The sequence below is a fragment of the Sorex araneus genome, chromosome 6 (assembly GCF_027595985.1).
Source record: "Sorex araneus isolate mSorAra2 chromosome 6, mSorAra2.pri, whole genome shotgun sequence".
Lineage (NCBI taxonomy): Eukaryota > Metazoa > Chordata > Mammalia > Eulipotyphla > Soricidae > Sorex > Sorex araneus.
The window spans coordinates 2,058,208-2,069,398 of record NC_073307.1 but is presented as its reverse complement, the minus strand read 5'-3'; positions in this window follow the sequence as shown (position 1 = coordinate 2,069,398).

Sequence of the window (11,191 nt, the reverse complement as noted above, 5' to 3'; positions counted from 1 at the left end):
CCGGGGGGGACAGGGCATGAGACCCCCCCCCCGCCCACCCCCGGCCCGGCCCTGGCCCAGCAAACCTTGAAGGGATAAACTGCTTCCCAGAAGCTTGATTGTTCAGCGCTCAAGACCAAGCAACAGCTGAGGGAGTGAGAGTTTCCACAGCGGTGACAGCGCTGGGCGTTAGAGAGGCCGACTGGGTGTCAGACTCATGAACTGGCCTTCACGAGCTTACCTAACCATCCCACTTGGTGCAAAAAAACTCACAAAACAGAGATTTTGTTATGAGGAAACCTCTTAACAATTTTTAAGTCCCTTGCCTTGCATGTGACTGACCAAGGTTTAATCCCTCGCACACCACACTGGTCCCTTGGCACTGCCGGGAATGGCCCTGAATACACAGCCAGGCGTGATCTCTGAACACCGCCAGCTATGCCTCAAAGCCCCCACTACTCCCCCACCAAAAATAAAAGAGTTCATATGTTCACCTCTTTCTTTTTTATGCTTTGGGGGCTGGAGCAATAGCAGAGTGGGTAGGGCGTTTGCCTTGCTCTTGGCCAACCTGGGTTCGATTCCTCCGTCCCTCTCAGAGAGCCCAGCAAGCTACCGAGAGTATCCTGCCCTCACAGCAGAGCCTGGCAAGCTCCCTGTGGCATATTCGATATGCTAAAAACAGTCACAATAAGTCTCGCAATGGAGATGTTACTGGTGCCCGCTCGAGCAAATCGATGAGCAACAGGATGACAGTGATCGTGATAGTGATTCATTTATATACAAGCACAAGGACAGAAAAACCCCAAGTAAGGCCTCGGGAGAGAAGAGAGGGTTAGCACAGCGGGTGGGGCGCTGACCTTGAAGGCACAGACCCCGCTGGATCCTGGACTCCGCACGTGGTCCTCCGAGCCCCTCCGGGAGTCAGCCCTGAGCACCGCTGGGTATGACCCCAAATACTCCACCCCACCCCCGATAAAAAGAGTCTCTGAAGCATTTGCTGTAAGTGTTAAATGTCAAGGACGGTCCCACCGTGGCCATGTAAGCTCACCCACGCCCTGCCCTGCTCCAGAGACTCATAATCAGGCCTCCAAAGAGGTCAGCCAGCCGCATGAGGTCAACCCTCCATGCGGTTAGGAGTCCAGTAACTAAACCGTGTGGCTGGAGGCAGCTTCTCACTGGTGGAGGTGAGCGAGGACGGCGAGGTGGGAGGCCAGGGAGCGGTCAGAGGCAGCGGCTGAGTTCAGGGAAAGCTCACATGCAGTTTGCTGCGAGACGGATGGTCACACAGGCACGGGCCGGTGCATACACACGCCAGTCCTTTGCTCTGTCCGCTAGGAAGGTCAGGGCACAATGTCCACAGCAACCTGCAGGCACAGTGCCCCATCCCAGATTCTGGTGGTGTTCTCTGAGATGAGGAAGAGGGTGGGAGGAAGAGGGTGGAATAAAGGCGGAAAGCGTGCGTCTACTGCCCTAGCCTTGACCTATCACCAAACCAAGTCGCTTCCAGGAAATCTACGCGTAGCCAGTGAGTGATCATTAGTGGCTAAAAGAGAGTACACACACACACACACACACACACACACACACACACACACACACACACACAGAGAAGCATTAGGGTTACGGGGGCCGGGGGGGTCACACCCGGCAATGCTCAGGGGTTCCTCCTGCTCTGCACTCAGGAATCACTCCTGGCGGTGCTTGGGGGACCATTCGGGATGTTGGGGATTGAACCCAGGCTGGTCACTTGCTAGGCTGAGCCCCACCCACTGTACTATCGATTCGGCCATTGTTTTTTTAACATAATAGTTCATACAAGTTAACTTAGCCATTTTGGAATTGTAGCTAACCTGTAAGATACTAGTGTTCTAATCTGACTGCTTTTCTTCACCAGAAAATGAAACAATGTTGCAGGCTTCTAAAAACCCAGTAGCTTTCACTTGGAGGGAGCAATAATCAAGGCTGATCGGTTTCCCAACTGTATGCTACATCATAAGGAAAATTTGTGTCATTTATCTGGCTTGACTATTTTGCAGGGGCTACACCCAGCTGTTCTCGGGACAGACTCCTGACTCTGCACTTGGGGATCACTCCTGGTGGGCTCGGGGGACCAAGACAGGGAGCTGGGAGTTGAACCCAGGTCAGTCACGGGCAAAGCAAGCACCCTGGCCCCATATATGAAAGAGGAATTTATAATTTTTTGTTTGCAGAAAATAAAATCTGAGAAAGTTTAATGGAAAAATACTTTGGAGCATTAAAAACAAAATATTACAACTTTCAGGAATTACAAATAATTTAAGACCTCAATTAATTTTTAACAAAACGCTTGTGAGTTTCCTAACCTTCTGTTTATTTTATTAGAATCTGATCCTATTCCAGAAGTCAGCGACTGAGGAATGAGCATGAGATGCAAAGAGAAAGCTCTGGGCTGGGTGTGCTGCCGGTAATGAGATTGACCGGCTTACACGCTGTCACCATCGGCTAAATTGGTGACATTAGCACATTGCAAGGAAGAAATGAGCAGAAAGGGGGCTGCCATATGCTCGTGTTATGCTCTTAATTGGTGATAATTAAGTAATTACGGGATGGAAGAAAATGTTAATCCAAGTGTCTGTGGCATTTGCGATGCCGTGTTCCAAACCGTGTCGCCACTAATGGACCTTGTTCCGCGTGGCCCCAAGCTTCGCTGGAAGTCTTGAGGGCAGGGCGGGGGTGAGCAGGCTGGACCGGCGTGCCCGCGCGCCCTCACCCGCTGCTGCGTCTGGGTAAGGCGCTGACGAGTCCTCTCTCTCTCTGCTCGCCCGAGGAGGCAGGAGCCTCTCCTCAGCGCACGCGTTAGCCGTGATGGACACGACGCGCTTGGCCCCCAGAAACTGCCCAGTGTCCACTCCGGGTCCCCGCCTGGGCCTCTCCAGAGCCTGCTCGGGAGCTGGTCTGATGTCCAGCCCCGTCCCCAGCAGGCCAGCGGCCAGCGCTCAGCCGCCTGGCCCCCACACTCGCCCGCGCCTCAGCTCCAGCTGGGGCCGGGTGGTTTCACTGTTCCCGGCACAGGCCCGCGGGAGCCAGAGCTGCTACCCCCGCTGCCTTCAGAGAAAAGGGGTGTCCAGAAGCACCCCATGGCCAAGCCGCGTGGCCGTGATCCTGGACACGGGGACATCCCGAACGCTGTCCCCACGGTCGCTTTGCAGAGCCGCTGGCCTCTGTATATCTTCCTCGCGCTTAGGATGGGACTGTGGGTGCGGGGGCCCGGCTGGCCCCTCAGAGCCCCCCTTAGGATGGGACTGTGGGTGCTCGGGCCAGGCTGACCCCTCAGAGCCCCCCTTAGGATGGGACTGTGGGTGCTCGGGCCAGGCTGACCCCTCAGAGCCCCCCTGGCCCGGCGGAGCTCAGAGGCGTCACGGATGCGTCAGTGAGCTCTTGGCGCAGGCTGGCAGACAGGGAGGGGCGGCCCTGCCCTCCCGGCCTCCCCTCGGGACCAGCCCGCCCGGCACTGAAGCCGGCAGTGAAAACCACCAGGTCTGTGTATCAGCCAGGATCCACCAGGAGGGCACGAGGGACGCGCAGCCTGGGGCGCTCACGGCCGTGCTCCAGGCTCCCTCTGATAACAGTGCTGGGAGAGGACAGCGAGAGGCACCAAGAAGCACGAAGCGTAAGCACTAAGACGGGAAACCCACCTGGGGTCAGCCAGCTCCTGGGCCTCCTGGCCCCGTCCGGAATTCCTTTCAACAGGCGCCAACCATGGCCAGGACTTCGATATGCCTAAATAGTGTCTAACAGCTATTTTAATCTTTAATTTTGTTTCAAATGTCTTTTTTCTTCTTTTTGGGTCCCACCCAGCAATGCTCGGGGGTTACTCCTGGCTCTGCACTCAGGAGTCACTCCTGGCCGTGCTCGGGGACCAGAAGGGATGCCGGGGGCCGAGCCCGGGAGAGCTGAGTGTCAGGCAAAGATGCCTCCCATCCCCGCGCTGTGCTACTGCTCCAGCCCCTCTAATGTCTGTTGCAATGAATTATTTCTTCTAAAATGAAAAACAAGTTGTAGGATAACATTGGTTTGTCCTTTCTCCCTGGCCTCAGGGAGCTTAGGTTTATTGGGTGGCACCCATCACAGTGCTCCTGAGGCACTCCCCTGCCTGTGTTTATCTTTAATCTCTCCTCTGTGTTCTGCTCCGCCAGCCAGTCAATCACTCATTTCCCCTAAGCAGTATATGTGAGCTGCAAAACCAAATCCCTCAGAAATCTCTGATTTGTATTTGTAGGTGAAATATTGCTTCTCTCCTTCCCTTCTGTCCTTTTGCATAGTTACTTTAGAGCAATGTCCTTTTTGTATAGACACAGGAAGACAGTGAATGCTCTGCTTCTGTAACTTGGGAGTTAATCGACTCCAAATGATACTCACTCCTGGACATCTGTTCTCTCGACTTAAGCCTCAGCTGCCCTTACTTCCTAGCACCCCAAAAGCAGGGTCCGATGAAGGGAATGGATGGACCCAGGGCAAATTGTGAGCTACCCTGGCATCGGAATGGGTCAGGCCAAGCACCATGATACTTAACTGTAAGTTAAGAGCATGGTTGTGGACGAATTCTGTCATGACTCTAAGAGAAGTGACTGGACAAGGACCCTGCTGGGGTTAGGAAGGACTAATATGGCCTGAGCACTGTAGGCTGGGATCTATAGTGAGATGTCCCCAGGAGAGCCACCCTACAAGCTTAATGCATCTCTTACTGTGTCCATGTAAAATGACTATATTATTAAGAAGTAGAATTAAGATGAATGTTTAAATGGTTGGGGCTGGAGCAATAGCACAGCGGGTAGGGCATTTGCCTTGCATGCAGCCAACCTGGGTTCGATTCCTCCATCCCTCTCAGAGATCCCAACAAGCTACTGAGAGTATCCTGCCCACATGGAAGAGACTGGCAAGCTACCCGTGGCGTGTTCAATGTGCAAAAAAACAGTAACAATAAGTCTCACAATGGAGACGTTGCTGGTGCCCACTTGAGCAAATCAATGAACAATGGGATGACAGTGACAGTGACAGTTCAAATGACTGTTGGACCAAAGAAAGGAGATATGCACCCTTGAGGGTATTTTGCCCTTAGGTGGGTCATCTTGCTGGATGAGAATTTGTCCTTGGAGAAGCTTCCCCTGAGGGAAGGACTTCACATCTGTTGGTTGTCTGACCACACCTACGTGTAATCTCTACCCAACCCCTCTGATTTGGGATGGGGGGGGCAGGAATACAGGCGTGGGGGAGCCTGGGAGGAGGCGGGGGAGACGAGACTGGAATAAACTGCGACTGATCACCACCAGCCTGACCCTCGGCTCCTCCTCCGTCTGCCATTGCTGTGGGTCGTCCAGGGTGTGGAACGCAGCCTGAGACCACAAATGCAGGCAGCGAGAGAGCACCGCGGTTTCGGATTCATTTTTTGAATACACCCAAGTTACATCTTGTTTTGGTAAAACTTTGTTCTTTACACCAGGCCTAAGACATTCATGTTTATGCCACACAACAAAATAACCCACTGCATACTCAGAGACCTGAAAGGAAAATTCTCATTTATTCATGTTCCCGGGTTCATTCAAAGAATAATTCCCATGGCTTACAGCTTAAGGCTTCAAAATTAGCCCGTTCTTCACTCCTTGTTTTTTCCAAGGAGAACATGTTTGGTAACAATACAGACACTTGGGGCCAGAGCGACAGCACAGCGGGTAGGGCGTTTGCCTTGCACTCAGCCGACCCGGGTTCTAATCCCAGCATCCCATATGGTCCCCTGAGCACCACCAGGGGTAATTCCTGAGTGAAGAGCCAGGAGTAACCCCTGTGCATCCCCAGGTGTGACCCAAAAACCAAAAAAAAAAAAAAAATACAGACACTTAGTGACTGCTAGCCCCCAGCGTCTGCATACACACATTTGTATCAGTGTGACTTGCACACGGGATGCTCCATTCTGTTTGAAGGGAGGGCCACTTGAAAGGACAGGTCACCACCCCACCCCCAAAAGATAAAAGCCAAAGTGGTGTGTGTTCCTACTGCAGCCCCCGGCTGTGCTGCGTCCCCGCAGGATGTTAACGGAGGGATTGTGCGTTGTTTTCCCCATTGGCCCACCAAGCTCAAAGAGAAATAAATGTAGTCTGATGTAAACCAAGAACTCTGTAGTCATCTCTCGGGAGAAAAGTATCTAATTGTTCTGGAGGAAGTAGAACCATCCTCCCTGTGCCACAGACCGGCGGGCATCCAGAGGTCTGGCAACCGCTGAGCGGGGTATTTCTGTTGTGTTCTGACGGTTTCCCCCCAGCAACGGGAATGAAAATCAAGCGTTCGGGCTTGTTTGCCAAGCGCAGACAATTCCCTCCTGGAAGCAAGTTTTGCTAATTTCCTCTATTGTTCAGCTGCATTTCTTTAAAATAGCGTTTGGGGGCTAAAACATTAAGAAGCAGAGCCAGGATCACCTTGTTCCAAGTGCGAATACAAATCCAACTGGAGGGGCTGAGTGATAGCACAGCGGGTAGGGCGTTTGCCTTGCACGCGGCAGACCCGGGTTCGATCCCCAGTATCCCATATGGTCCCCTGAGCACCGCCAGGAATGGTTCCTGAGTGCAGAACGAGGTGTAACCCTTGTGCATTGCCGGGTGTGACCCAAAAAGCAAAAAAATAAAATAAAATCCGACTGGAGGAGAGTGGCCGCCCAGGCAGGGGAGGGGGCTACGCCGACCCTGGGGGTCTCTGAGCATCAGCGGCAGCTGCCCCCCCCCCCGCTCTGCTTGCTTGCTTCTTCCTTTCTGGGGGGCGGGCGGCTGGGGTCACACCACACCCAGCCGTGTGTGGGCCTTCCTCCTTGTTCTCTGCTCTGCGGCCCACGGCTGAGTGTCCTGAGTACCTGCCCGGCTCATGGCTGCTGGGTCCCTCGGGAGCGAGTGCTCTGGGCCCTGAGTCCCTGGAGGAAAGAGGGGGCCAATAACATCTCTCTGGAATCAACAGCTTTGTAAATCACAGTGGATAGGTGGAAATTTTTTTATTTGCCTTGCACACAGCTGGCCTGGGTGTGACCCTGTGTCCCCATCTTGGTTCTTTCCTATTGGGGTGCAAACCCACACAGCCTGGGGGCTCCCGGGGGCACCAACCTGGAGGCCTGGCACAGCCCAGTCCCACCTGTGACCTGCGGGGTGGGGGGGCCCGGGGTCCTGGTGCATTGGTGCCCCCCATGTCCTCTGTCCAGGCCAGGAGAGGCAGGATCCCTGAGCCCCACCCCAGCAGGCGCCAGGCGGCCCAGTGGGGTCCGGTGGGGTCCGCTGCTCGCTGTGGGGCTGGTAATTCTGGTTGGTTTTAATGAGAGCAGTGGGCACGGCCTTCTGTCCACTCTCCATTCAAATCCTTCAGTTGAACATAACCGCAGCAAGCAGCTGTGAGATGTGGTGCCATCACACTATCACACTCTACACACACACACAACCCTGGATACTGCTGTGAAGCATCACACTTCACACACACACACACACACAAAACCCAGGGTACCGCTGTGAAGCATCGTACTTCACACACACACACACACACACACACACACACACACACACAGATCCTGGGTACCGCTGTGAAGCATCACACTTCACACACACACACACACACACACAGACCCTGGGTACCGCTGTGAAGCATCACACTTCACACACACACACACACACAGATCCTGGGTACCGCTGTGAAGCTTCACACTTCACACACACACACACACACACACACACACAGACCCTGTGTACCACTGTGAGGCATCCCACTTACACACAGACCCGTTAGTTAGATACAGTCTCCCAATCCATTTTACCTTTAGGACAATAATCAAGTGCATCTGCAGCTTGTGGCACCCAGAGCTCCTCGAACACCCGACAAAAGCGTCTTGGATGGTTGAGGAACTGCAGTGGTCGCCTGCTGAGAGCCGCTCTGCAGAGGGGCCCGCGGGGAAGGGGGAGGCAGCAGGCTCCGACCAGGCCCAGGTGCCGGGCGTCGGTGAGAACCTGCAGCCAAGGGCCCCAGACAGGCAGATCTGGGGACAGACCGAGAAACGGCCCCCTCGGAACCGGGAAACTGCCAGCCACCCGCAGTCAAGCACTCCCGTCCCTGGAGGGGCTGAGGGCTCCCCCCCACCCGTCCAGGAGACAACGCCGGACACTCGGACACTCAACCCTCACTGCCCGGCTGGAACCCAGACAGACAGGCAGACACTCAGGCTGCGGGAACCCAGCCCAGCTGGCGACAGGCCCCCGGAGCCCGCGGGGGCCCCTCACGGCCTCTGAGTCCCCCAGAGCCCGAGGGGGCCCCTCACGGCCTCTGAGCCCCCCAGAGCCCGAGGGAGCCCCCTCACGGCCCCTGAGGCCCCCGGGCGGGAATCAGCCGTGTCTGCTCCTGAGCCGGGCGTGGGTTAGACCCTGGACAGACACCACAGAAACCAGCGGCTGACCCTGGGCCATGGGTCAGAGGCCGGAGCCCCTCCCGCCCACCTCCCTGTGCTGGGCACCTCCTGGGCACAGCAGGAAACGGGGGGGGGGGTGAGTCTGGGACTGGACAGCCCGTGCACGGCCAGGGACAGAGGAGGACATGTCATGTCTGGGGGCGGACTCAGTGCAGGACACGGTGGGCCAGGGGGACGCTCCTGGGCTAACACAGGTGTCACTGAGAGCGAGCAGACATCCTAGCACCTCATGGTGTATGCGTGTGTGTGTGTGTGTCTGTGAGTGTGTCTGTGAGTGTGTCTGGGTGTGTGTCTGTGTATGTGTGTCTGTGTGTGTCTGTGTATCTGTGTGTTTGTGTCTGTGTGTGTGAATGCGTGTGTCAGTTTTGTCTGCTTGTGTCTCTGTGTGTGTCTGTGTGTATCTGTGTGTACCTGTGTGTACCTGTGTGTGTCTGTGTGTGTCTGTGTGTATCTGTGTGTACCTGTGTGTACCTGTGTGTACCTGTATGTGTCTGTGTGTACCTGTGTGTGTCTGGGTGTGTCTGTGTATCTGTGTGTGTGTGTGCGTGTGCATGCTTGCATGTGTGTGCACTGAGGGGCTGTCGGGTGATGCCAAGTGCCTGTATCTTGATCTCTCAGTATCGCCCCACCAGGACCAACATCAGCTGGGCGCAGTGACGGGGGTTCAGGGACGGGCCCACAGCTGTCAGGTGGACCCAGGCCCCTCGCTGGGTCAGGGGCGCTAGGATGGGCCATGACAGAAAGGCCCGGAAGGGCCCTGCGGGTCCCTGCTCTGCCGGGAGCAGCCGGGGGTCCCAGGCCTGGAAGCGAGACCCTGCGGCTGAGGCACGGAGGACGCTGCCCCCTGGAGACAGAGGCTGCGCGGCCGCGGGCTCTCGGGAACGGCTCGGGAGCAGACGGCCCACACCGGCCCGGACAGGGAGCCTGAGCCGCGCCAGTCTCCGGTCAAAGGTCCCTGGGGCCACGCGTGAGGGCGTCCCGGGCTGTGGCTGTAGCTTCAGGGGCTCTGCCAGCTCCCACAGCAAAGTCAGAGAAGCATCGCGGGCTGCTGGCTGGGAGGGGCAGGGGGCGGCGCGGAACCTCCCCGAGGCCTCAGAGCTCAGCCAGGGCGCAAGGCTCCTCGCGCTCAGACACAGCACCAGTGGCGAGGAGGGTCCGGGGAGACTCCCCACGGCCTCCCCGCGGGCAGGCAGGAGTGAAGCCCCGGCCCGCACCCACCCCCTCTGGGCCGAGACTTCCAGCCACCTCCGCCCCCGTCTCGCCGGGGCGCCCGGCCGCAGTGGAGACAGGGCAACTGTGTGCGAGCAGGGCCAGCACCCACTGGGCTTAGTGCAAGAAGCTCCCTCGGTGGCAGAAACCAGGCCCGTGAGGCCGCACGCCGGCACGTCTAAGGAAACATTGTCTTCTCGTACCTTTTTTATTTTTTCAAAGAGTCGGGTGTTGGAATACTGTAAAGCTGAAATCCAATCACGACAGCTGTATAATGGTCTATCACAGTGATTTAATAAAAAAGGGGGAAAAAAAGATTTTTAAAAGAAATCTTCCCGGAGCTTGACTTCCCCTGGATGTATGACAGAAAACATGGATGTTGGCCATCTTGATGCCACAATCCACAGAGAAGCGGCAGGCATTCTGGTGAGCAACGCGGCCCGGACAATGCTCCGGACCCGATTCGGGGCCAGCAACACCGGGGGGCCGGAGGGAGGAGGTGCTGCCAGCACACCTTCTCCGGATGGAACCCCGGCGCCACTGAGCAGCAACTAACACGGCTCCAGGATTCGGGACTGGGACAGATCCGAGCCGTGCGGCCGCTAGCGCGGCCGCGCGACCTTTTCTAAAACCTGAAAACATACAATCTTTTAATGGAAAACTAATTATCAAATGCCTCCTTATTAGGGCTATCTTGTTTGGGGATATAACTCCCACAACAATAGTGAGTTTTGTGTTGAAATATGGAACGTAATCAAGGTGAAGAGAAAATAAAGTGAGGTTCATCAGTTATACATTTGGGGTGGGGGGCGGGGGCGGGGGGTGTACTGGGGATTTTGGTGGTGGAATATGGGCACTGGTGAAGGGATGGTGTTTGAATACGGTATAACTGAGACATAAACCTGAGAACTCTGTAACTTTCCACATGGTGATAAAATTTAAAAAATAAATAAATTAATTAATTAAAAAAAAAAAAAAAAGAAAACATGGATGTTTTCTCTTAGGACAAATCTGAGTTTCTTCTTGACAGTGTTGGTAAAATAGAGTCTTGCTCGGTCCTGACTGTGAGTGCTGGGACTGTGTTCCCATACCCACCACTAGGCCATCCTGCCCACAGAAATACCGGCTGAAAAATCCCGGGGACCTGCTTCTTCTCCGAGAGAATTATTTTTAAGTTCATTTCATTACCAGACGTCTTAGTGATGCCTTAAAATACGGCTTTCATCATCACAGCACATCAGCTCAATTAATGAAAATCACATAGTAAGGCTGAACAACAGACTGACAAATGATCGGGTTGCTAAGTCACCCTCAGACGTTCCCTCGAAAAATTACACTAATTATAGCTCGCAATTAGGCCGGGTGCTCGGCGCCCCCCACCACCCGGATCACAGAGGCCTGTCTCCGCAGAAACTTCCAAAGCTGTCATTTCATTAGGGATCTTGATTACTGTAATTATGCCCCATCAGAACAACTAAATCAAGAGAATAATAGGGCAGATAAGTCGCTCCCTGGCACGTGGGCACGTGCGCGAGGTAA